The sequence below is a fragment of the Cherax quadricarinatus genome, unplaced genomic scaffold (assembly GCF_038502225.1).
Source record: "Cherax quadricarinatus isolate ZL_2023a unplaced genomic scaffold, ASM3850222v1 Contig2700, whole genome shotgun sequence".
Lineage (NCBI taxonomy): Eukaryota > Metazoa > Arthropoda > Malacostraca > Decapoda > Parastacidae > Cherax > Cherax quadricarinatus.
Genome location: NW_027197726.1, coordinates 42,299 through 52,431, shown reverse-complemented (window position 1 = coordinate 52,431; position 10,133 = coordinate 42,299). Strand labels below are relative to the sequence as shown.

The 10,133-nt window shown below is 42.7% G+C and overlaps 2 non-coding genes across 2 annotated transcripts; one reads left to right on the top strand and one right to left on the bottom strand.

The window, feature by feature from the left end:
- Positions 1-634: 634 nt before the first annotated feature.
- TRNAG-UCC (transfer RNA glycine (anticodon UCC)) lies at positions 635-706 on the bottom strand. The gene has a single exon. It is a non-coding gene; the product is annotated as a tRNA-Gly (tRNA).
- Positions 707-931: 225 nt separating this feature from the next.
- Positions 932-1,003, top strand: TRNAG-UCC (transfer RNA glycine (anticodon UCC)). Its single transcript has one exon. It is a non-coding gene; the product is annotated as a tRNA-Gly (tRNA).
- The last annotated feature ends 9,130 nt before the right edge of the window (positions 1,004-10,133 follow it).

The following is a 10,133-nucleotide window of genomic DNA, read 5'->3' as shown; positions in this document are numbered from 1 at the left end:
CAAAATCAGAAAAAAAAACTTAAATTCACTAAGTGTGGCGTCATCACAAGAATTGTTGTATTGATTATAATTCATTGTAGAAACATCATACAAAGAGGCCAGAGTTACTCCTATCTTCAATACTCAATGTTATGTCCAAAATTCTAGAGAAAGTGGTGTACTCTCAAGTAGTTAAGTATTTTAATGACAACATTCTCCATAGTTACCAATCAGGTTTCAGACCTTACTTGACCGACACCTAATTAATCTGGTGGACTGCCTGAGAACTTAAATATAGCTAAGGAATCTCATAGGTATGGTGAATTTAAACTTGCAAAAGGTCTTCGATAGTCAGCCATAATATATTATGTAAGAAACCACAAACTGTAGGCATAGGTTCTGTAGACTGATTTAAGTCCTACCTAAGCAACAGGAAACAAAATATCAAGATCAACAACACAGAATCAGAACCCCTGCCGATGGCATGTGGGGTTCCCCAAGGTAGTAATTTGGGTCCCTTAATTAAGTTTATTGACGTACAGGTACTCATAAATACAATTACATAAATTATTATAGATAGCGGCATATGTGTAGATTACCCAGGATAACCCAAAATAGTGACTTATTTCCATTGGGGTCCTTGTAAAATTACACTTGCGATGGCCGGGAATCGAACCCGGGTCAACTGCTTGGAAGGCAGCTATGCTCACCACTATACCACCATCGCCCTTCGCACAGAACAGCCGAAGTGACTTATTTCCGTTGGAGTTCTTGTGATAATTTATTATTTAAACATTAAAAAGGAGATATACATTAAAGAGAGGATAGATAACTACTTATAACTACTTTTAACATAGTTAAAATACTTACTTATTTTTAACTTTTAATATAATTAATGCTTATCATTAGGACCCCAATGGAAATAAGTCATTTTGTCCAGCGTGTAAGAAGAGCGATGGTGGTATAGTGGTGAGCATAGCTGCCTTCCAAGCAGTTGACCCGGGTTCGATTCCCGGCCATCGCAAGTTCAATTTTACAAGGACCCCAATGGACTAAGTCATTCTATTTTGGGTTATCCTGCGTAATCTACACATATGCTGCTATGTATGATAATCTATGTAACTGTATTCATGTGTGCCATTATTTAAATAAAAGCTTACTTATTTCTGTAATAGGTACATGTGTTAGCTATACCAGAAATCCTCCTCCTCCCTTTCTGTCGCTACATTCATTAGGTACTTTTTGGCTCTTTTCTTGACCTGGCTCGTGCTATGACAGTTGTTGACATGTGCAGGTAGTCTGTTCCACTCCTTTATTGCTGTACAATAAAATGTGTTTAATGCCTGACCACTGACTGTGGGTACTACATAGTTGTGCTTCCGTTTATGTGACTGACTCCCATCACTGGCAAGTATAAGCCTCTGTTGTATGTAGACGACAGTGCTGTGTTAATGTTAGGAAGAGACCCGCAAGGTTTTGAGGTGTCCTGTAACTCGATGGCCAGCGCACTCAGTTCACACAGAGGTTCACGGTTCGATCCCCGGTAAGGGTGAAAACATTAGGGCGTGTTTCCTTAAGACACCTGCTGTCCCTGTTCCCCATTCAGTTAAATAGGTACCTGGGTGTTAGTCGACTGGTATAGGTCGCATCCTGAGAACAAAATTTACCTAATTTGTCCGAAATGCTCTGCATAACATCTTGTTCCTCATCCTCATATCCGACATAGACAAGGATGTCAGCCACAGCACCGTGTCTTCCTTAGCAGATGACACCCGAATCTGCATGACAGTGTCTTCCATTGCAGACACTGCAAGGCTCCAGGCGGACATCAACCAAATCTTTCAGTGGGCTGCAGAAAACAATATGAAGTTCAACGATGAGAAATTTCAATTACTCAGATATGGTAAACATGAGGAAATTAAATCTTCATCAGAGTACAAAACAAATTCTGGCCACAAAATAGAGCGAAACACCAACGTCAAAGACCTGGGAGTGATCATGTCGGAGGATCTCACCTTCAAGGACCATAACATTGTATCAATCGCATCTGCTAGAAAAATGACAGGATGGATAATGAGAACCTTCAAAACTAGGGAGGCCAAGCCCATGATGACACTCTTCAGGTCACTTGTTCTACCTAGGCTGGAATATTGCTGCACACTAACAGCACCTTTCAAGGCAGGTGAAATTGCCGACCTAGAAAATGTACAGAGAACTTTCACGGCACGCATAACGGAGATAAAACACCTCAATTACTGGGAGCGCTTGAGGTTCCTAAACCTGTATTCCCTGGAACGCAGGAGGGAGAGATACATGATTATATACACCTGGAAAATCCTAGAGGGACTAGTACCGAACTTGCACACGAAAATCACTCACTACGAAAGCAAAAGACTTGGCAGACGATGCACCATCCCCCCAATGAAAAGCAGGGGTGTCACTAGCACGTTAAGAGACCATACAATAAGTGTCAGGGGCCCGAGACTTTTCAACTGCCTCCCAGCACACATAAGGGGGATTACCAACAGACCCCTGTCAGTCTTCAAGCTGGCACTGGACAAGCACCTAAAGTCAGTTCCTGATCAGCCGGGCTGTGGCTCGTACGTTGGTTTGCGTGCAGCCAACAGCAACAGCCTGGTTGATCAGGCTCTGATCCACCAGGAGGCCTGGTCACAGACCGGGCCGCGGGGGCGTTGACTCCCGGAACTCTCTCCAGGTAAACTCCAGGTGTTTCTGTATAGCAGGATGTCAGGTCTGTATACGTTGTACTTGTAGAAATAAAGATTATTATTACTGTTACTAGAACTAGAGTCCTGCAGTAAATGGTTAGTAGACAACAAATGATTGTTACGCCTCGGGAAAAAGGAAGCCACACTTTTTGGCACGAAAAATAAACTGAAATGGGTAAATAAGTTTAATATCCAATGTAATGGGGAATCCATAACTTCAGTATCTTCAGTGAAATATCTGGGAATCTCCTTTGATCCAGGAAGTCGGGAGAATTGTTAGAGAACAGTGTAGAAAACGACTGCCAGACTAAAGTTCCTCTACAGACAAGCACAGTGTCTACCTACTGAGGCTCGCAGGACCCTATGTCTAGCTCTCATACAATGCCATATAAATTACTCTTTGCTCTTCATGGTTTTCTGCCTTAAAAAACTTAAAGATAGACTATAAATCGCCCAGAACAAAATGGTGAGATTAGACCTGGACCTGGACCTGGACCTGGACCTGGACCTGGACCTGGACCTGGACCTGGACCTGGGTCCAAGAGAGCATGCAAGCCAGGACGAATTACAACAACTGGATATGCTGAATGTTGAAGACAGGGTAAAACAATTGAGTTAACTCACGTTTATAAAATTACTCAAGCAGAGTCCAGAATATTTTGCTGCCAAGTTTGTCAGGGCTAGGAACCAAAACAAGTATAGTACTAGGGGAAGCAAAAGGTGGAAATAAGTCACTCTGTCTGACTTTTTTGGGTTATCCTAGATTCTTTACACATATGCTGTTATGTATGATAATCTACATAACTGTATTGCGTTAACTTGAATAAACTTACTAACTTTGTAGTCGCCACAGTAATTGATGAGGCTTCAAAAACCTTTTATTGTACAGCAATAAAGCAGTGGAACGGACTGCCTGCACATGCTTGTCCATTAATTTCTGCTGGGAAGATCGTCATAACTTGATGCAGCAACCCAAGTACTGGCTAACTCATTCGCCCTATGTAAGGAATGAGGGTACGCGATATGACCAATATTGGTTCCCTTAATTCTATGTCCATCCATGCCCGGCTAAGTGGGGTGTGAGTCTACCTGGAGGGTATTCCGGGGATCAACGCCCCCGCAGTCCAGTCCACGACCAGGCCTCCCTGTGGATCAGGGCCTGATCAACGAGGCTGTTACTGCTGGCCGCACGCAATCCAACGTACAAACCTCAGCCCGGCTGATCCGGCACCGACTTTAGGTATCTGTCCAGCTCCCTCTTGAAGACAACCAGGGGTCTTACCGTAATGCTCCTTATTGCTGGTGGGAGGCTGTTGAACAGTCTTGGGCCCCGGACACTTATTGCATTTTCTCTTAGTGTACCAGTGACGTCCCTACTTTTCACTGGGGGTATGTTACATCGCCTGCCAAGTCTTTTGTTTTTGTATGGAGTGATTTCTGTGTGCAGGTTAGGGACCAGTCCCTCCAGAATCTTCCAGGTGTAGGTTATGATATATCTCTCTCGCCTGCGCTCCAGTGAGTACAAGTCAAGTACTTCCAGGGGTTACCAGTAGTTAAGGTGTTTGATGGAACTTAAACGTGCAGTAAAGGTTCTCTGTACATCTTCTAGAACTGCAATTTCACCTGCCTTGAATGGGGATGTTAATGTACAGCAGTTTTCCAGCATAGAGAGAACAAGTGATTTAAAAAGGATCATCATTGGCTTAGCATCTCTTGTCTTGAATGTTCTCATTATCCATCATGTCAGTTTCCTGGCAGGTGTGATAGTGTCATTGTTGTGGTCCTTAAAGATGAGGTCTTCGGACATTACCACATCCAGGTCCTTCACATTATTTTTCCACTCTATTGTGTGATTAGAGTTTGTAGTATATTCAGTCCTAGTTATTATTTCCTCCAGTTTTCCATAACGGAGTAGTTGGAATTTGTCGTTATTAAACATCATATACCTGGAGGTTATCTGGAGGTTATTCCGGGGATCAACGCCCCCGCGGTCCGGTCCATGACCAGGCCTCCCGATGGATCAGGGCCTGATCAACTAGGCTGTTACTGCTGGCCGCACGCAGTCCAACGTACGAGCCACAGCCCGGCTGATCCGGCACTGACTTTAGGTATCTGTCCAGCTCTCTCTTGAAGGCAGCCAGGGGCTTATTGGCAATTCCCCTAATGCTTGATGGGAGGCTGTTGAACAGTTTTGGGCCCCGGACACTTATGGTGTTTTCCCTTAGTGTACCAATGGCGCCCCTACTATTTATTGGGGGCATTTTGCATCGCCTGCCCAGTCTTTTACTTTCGTGGGGAGTGATTTCTGTGTGCAGATTTGGGACCATTTCTTCCAAGGTTTTCCAAGTGTAGATTATGATATATCTCTCCCTCCTGCATTCCAACGAGTACAAGTCAAGTGCTTCCAAGCTTTCCCAGTAGTTAAGGTGCTTGACACAACTTGTACGTGTAGTAAAGGATCTCTGTACACTCTCTAGATCTGCGATTTCACCTGCTTTGAATGGAGATGTTAATGTACAGCAGTATTCCAGCCTAGAGAGAACAAGTGATTTGAAAAGGATCATCATTGGCTTTGCATCTCTCGTTTTGAAAGTTCTCATTATCCATCCTATCATTTTCTTTGCACGTGCGATCGTGGCACTGTTGTGATCCTTGAAAGTGAGATCCTCAGACATTACTACTCCCAGGTCCCTTACATTATTTTTCCGCTCTATTGTATGGCCGGAGTCGGTAGTATACTCTGTTCTAGTTATTATCTCCTCCAGTTTTCCATAACGGAATAATTGGAATTTGTCCTCATTGAACATCATATTGTTTACCGTTGCCCACTGGAAAACTTTGTTTATATCTTCTTGGAGGTTAACCGCGTCCTCAGCAGATGACAGCCTCATGCAGATCCTAGTATCATCCGCAAAGGATGATACGGTGCTGTGGTGTATATCTCTGTCTATGTCTGATATTAGGATAAGGAATAAGATGGGGGCGAGTACTGTGCCTTGTGGAACAGAGCTCTTCACTCTGGCAGCCTCCGATTTAACTCTATTGACCACTACTCTTTGTGTTCGATTTGTTAGGAAGTTGAAGATCCATCTCCCTACTTTCCCAGTTATTCCTTTAGCACGTATTTTATGGGCTATTACGCCATGATCGCATTTGTCAAATGCTTTTGCGAAGTCTGTGTATATTACATCGGCATTCTGATTTTCTTCCAGTGCATCCAAGGCCATGTCATAGTGATCCAGTAGTTGTGAGAGGCAGGAGCGACCTGCCCTGAACCCATGTTGCCCTGGATTGTGCAGATTTTGGGAATCCAGGTGATTTGCAGTTCTGCTTCTTAGCACTCTTTCAAAGATTTTTATGATGTGGGACGTCAGAGCTGTTGGTCTATAGTTCTTAGCTAATGCTTTGCTGCCACCTTTATGGAGTGGGGCTATATCCGTTGTTTTAAGTGACTGTGGAATCTCACCTGTGTTTGTGCTCCTTCTCCATAGCATACTTAGGGCTCATGAGAGTGATTTCTTGTCCAAGCTCCTCCATAGTGTACTTAGGGCACGCGAGAGGGGTTTCTTGCAGTTCTTAATGAAAACAGAGTTCCATGAGTCTGGGCCCGGGGCTGAGTGCATAGGCATGTTGTCAATGGCTTTTTCGAAATCTATCGAAGTTAGGGTAATGTCGGAAATCTGGCATACATTTATGGAGTTTTGAGGCTCATTCATGAAGAAATCATTTGGGTCGTCGATCCTCAGACCGATTAGTGGTTCACTAAACACAGAGTCGTAGTGGGATTTCAATATTTCACTCATTTCCTTGTTGTCATCTGTGTAAGTCCCATCCTGTCTGAGTTAGGGCCCGATACTAGATGTGGTATTTGCCTTGTTTTTGGCATATGAAAAGAAATATTTAGAATTTCTTTCAATTTCACTAATAGCTTTAAGCTCCTCCTGCCTCTCCTGGTTCCTGTAAGAGTCATTTAACTTAAGTTCGATAGTTTCCACTTCCCTGGTCAGCGCCTCCTTTCGTGTATCAGATATTCTAGCACTCCTGAGGAGCTCAGTGACTCTTCGTCGTCTTCTGTAGAGGGAGCGTCTTTCTCTCTCCAGTTTACTCCTGCTCTTCTTCTTTCTTAGGGGAATATGCCTAGAACATGCTTCGGCTGCCAGGAAGTTGATCCTTTCAAGGCACTGGTTTGGATCCATGCCATTTAAGACATCTTCCCAACATGTTTCGTTTAGGACATGGTTTACCTGGTCCCAGTTGATGTTCTTGTTGTTGAAGTTGTATTTTGTGAAGACACCTTCACAGGTACATGCATTCTGCTGATCAGGACCCCTATGCATGTACGTCTGGACTTCGATTAGGTTGTGATCGGAATTAGTTGTTTTTGATATTCTTATGTCTCTTATCAGGTCCTCATTATTTGTGAAGATAAGGTCAAGTGTGTTTTCTAGTCTTGTTGGCTCCACTATCTGCTGGCTTAAGGTGTGTTTTTCGCAGAGACTTAGTAGCTCATGTGTGTGTGACCTTTCATCTGCGCTACCTCCGGGGGTTGTTTCAGCTATAACATTATTTGCTACATTCTTCCATTTTGTATGCCTTAGGTTGAAATCACCAAGCAGTAAGATGTTTGGGGATGGAGCTGGAAGGTTTTCCAAACAGTAATCAATTTTCAGTAGCTGTTCCTTGAACTGTTGTGAGGTTGCACCTGGTGGCTTGTATACAACCACAATAACTAGGTTTTGGTTCTCGATCTTTATTGATAGAACTTCAACTACCTCATTTGTGGTGTTCAGCAACTCCGTGTAGATAAGGGATTCTTTGACATACATGCCAACCCCCCCTTGTTGCCTGTTTTTTCTGTTGCATCTAAAAAGGTTGTAACCACTTATCCATATTTCACTGTCAAAGTGATCTTTTGTGTGGGTCTCTGTGAAGGCTGCAAACATTGCATTAGATTCCTCTAGAAGTCAACTGATAAAAGGTATTTTAAGAACATAAGAACATAAGAACGAAGGAACACTGCAGAAGGCCTACTGGCCCATGCGAGGCAGGTCCAAGTCTCCTACCGGCTTAAGCCAATGCACCCAACCTAGTCAGGTCAGGTCACATTGACTTAAGGGAGGAACACGGCAACCGACCTGGTAGCACAAGCTATCAGGTCTAACTCACACCCACCCACATCCACTCATGTATTTATCCAACCTATTTTTAAAGCTACACAACGTTCTGGCCTCTATAACGGTACTTGGGAGTTTGTTCCACTCATCCACAACTCTATTACCAAACCAGTACTTTCCTATATCCTTCCTGAATCTGAATTTTTCCAACTTAAAACCATTGCTGCGAGTCCTGTCTAGGCTAGATATTTTCAGCACACTATTTACATCCCCTTTATTTATTCCTGTCTTCCATTTATACACCTCAATCATATCCCCCTAATTCTACGTCTTTCTAGAGAGTGCAGATTCAGGGCCCTTAGTCTATCCTCATAGGGAAGGTTTCTGATACATGGGATCAACTTTGTCATCCTCCTTTGTACATTTTCCAGAGAATTTATATCCATTCTGTAATAAGGTGACCAAAACTGTGCAGCATAATCTAAATGAGGCCTAACCAAGGATGTATAGAGTTGAAGAACAACCTGAGGACTCCTATTATTTATGCTTCTTGATATGAAGCCAAGGATTCTATTAGCTTTATTGCGAACACTTATGCACTGTTGTCTTGGTTTCAGATTACTGCTAACCAGAACTCCTAAATCTTTTTCGCAATCCGTAATATTAAGATCTACATTATTTAGTTTATATGTGGCATGGTTATTGTCCTGTCCAACATTTAGAACTTTGCATTTGTCTACATTAAACTGCATCTGCCACTTCTCCGACCACTGCATCACTCTATTCAAATCTTCCTGGAGTGCTCGAATGTCCTCGTCAGAATGAATTCGACGGCCTATTTTGGTGTCATCGGCAAACTTGCCGATGTCGCTCTTTATGCCCTCATCTATGTCGTTTATGTAGATTGTGAACAGCAGGGGGCCCAACACTGACCCCTGTGGAACACCGCTCGTGACACTTCCCCACTCTGATTTCTCCCCATTTATGCAAACTCTCTGCTGCCTATTTGTCAACCATGCCTCTATCCAGGAAAAAATTTCTCCTCCTATTCCATGTGCTTTAATTTTCCTCAATAGTCTCTGATGTGGGACCCTGTCAAAAGCCTTACTGAAGTCCATATACACAATATCATATTCATTACCATGATCTACCTCCTCAAATACCTTAGTGAAAAAAGTTAATAAATTCGTAAGGCAGGAACGCCCCTTTGTAAAACCATGCTGAGATTCGTTGATTAATTTATGCTTTTCAAGGTGGCTACGAACTGCCTCGGCAATTATTGATTCCATAAATTTTCCCACTATGGAGGTTAGGCTTATTGGTCTATAGTTCGAAGCTAAGGACCTGCCACCTGTTTTGAAAATAGGTATCACATTTGCCATTTTCCACTTATCTGGCACCATGCCAGTTTGTAGTGATATGTTGAAAAGATTAGCCAAAGGTGTGCTAAGCTCCTCTTTACATTCCTTTAGAACCCTTGCATACAGTTCATCAGGGCCTGGGGATTTGTTAGGTTTTAATTTATCTATTTGCCTAAGGACCATGTCACTTGTGACCCTAATAGTACACAGTTTATTATCGTCCTGTTCTACATAATTTATCATTACTGGAATATCACTGGTATCCTCCTGTGTAAAAACTGAGAGGAAGTATGTGTTAAAAATTCTACACATTTCCTTATCACTGTCAGTGAGCTGACCCGAGGAACTTTTGAGTGGGCCTATCTTGTCCCTGATCTTCTGTATACCTGAAAGAATCCTTTTGGGTTAGTCTTCGATTCTCTTGCAACTTTAACCTCATAATCTCTTTTTGCTTTTCTAATTCCCTTTTTTATTTCTCTCTTTAACTGAATATATCGATTTCTCAATTGCCCCTCTCCTCTTTTGATTTGCCTATATATGCCTCTCTTTTGACCAATCAGATATTTTAATCTATTGTTCATCCATTTAGGATCATTTTTGTTTGATCTGATTTCCCTATTTGGAACATAATTTGACTGAGCAGCTAGAACTATGCCCTGGAAAGCATCATATCGGCAACCATCACCACCTACCTGACCCTTAGTCAGGTCATTCCAGTTCAGCCCACCTAAGTAATTTTTCAGTCCTATGAAATCAGCCAAGCGAAAGTCAGGGACGGAGACTTGATTGCCATTATTAGGGGAATTCCATGATATATTAAAACTGAGTGATTTGTGATCACTTTCCCCAAGCTCATCATTAACCTCAAGATTATTAATTAGTGTTTCCCTACTGGCAAGAACCAAGTCAAGGAGGTTATTTCCCCTAGTTGGCTCTGTCACAAACTGTTT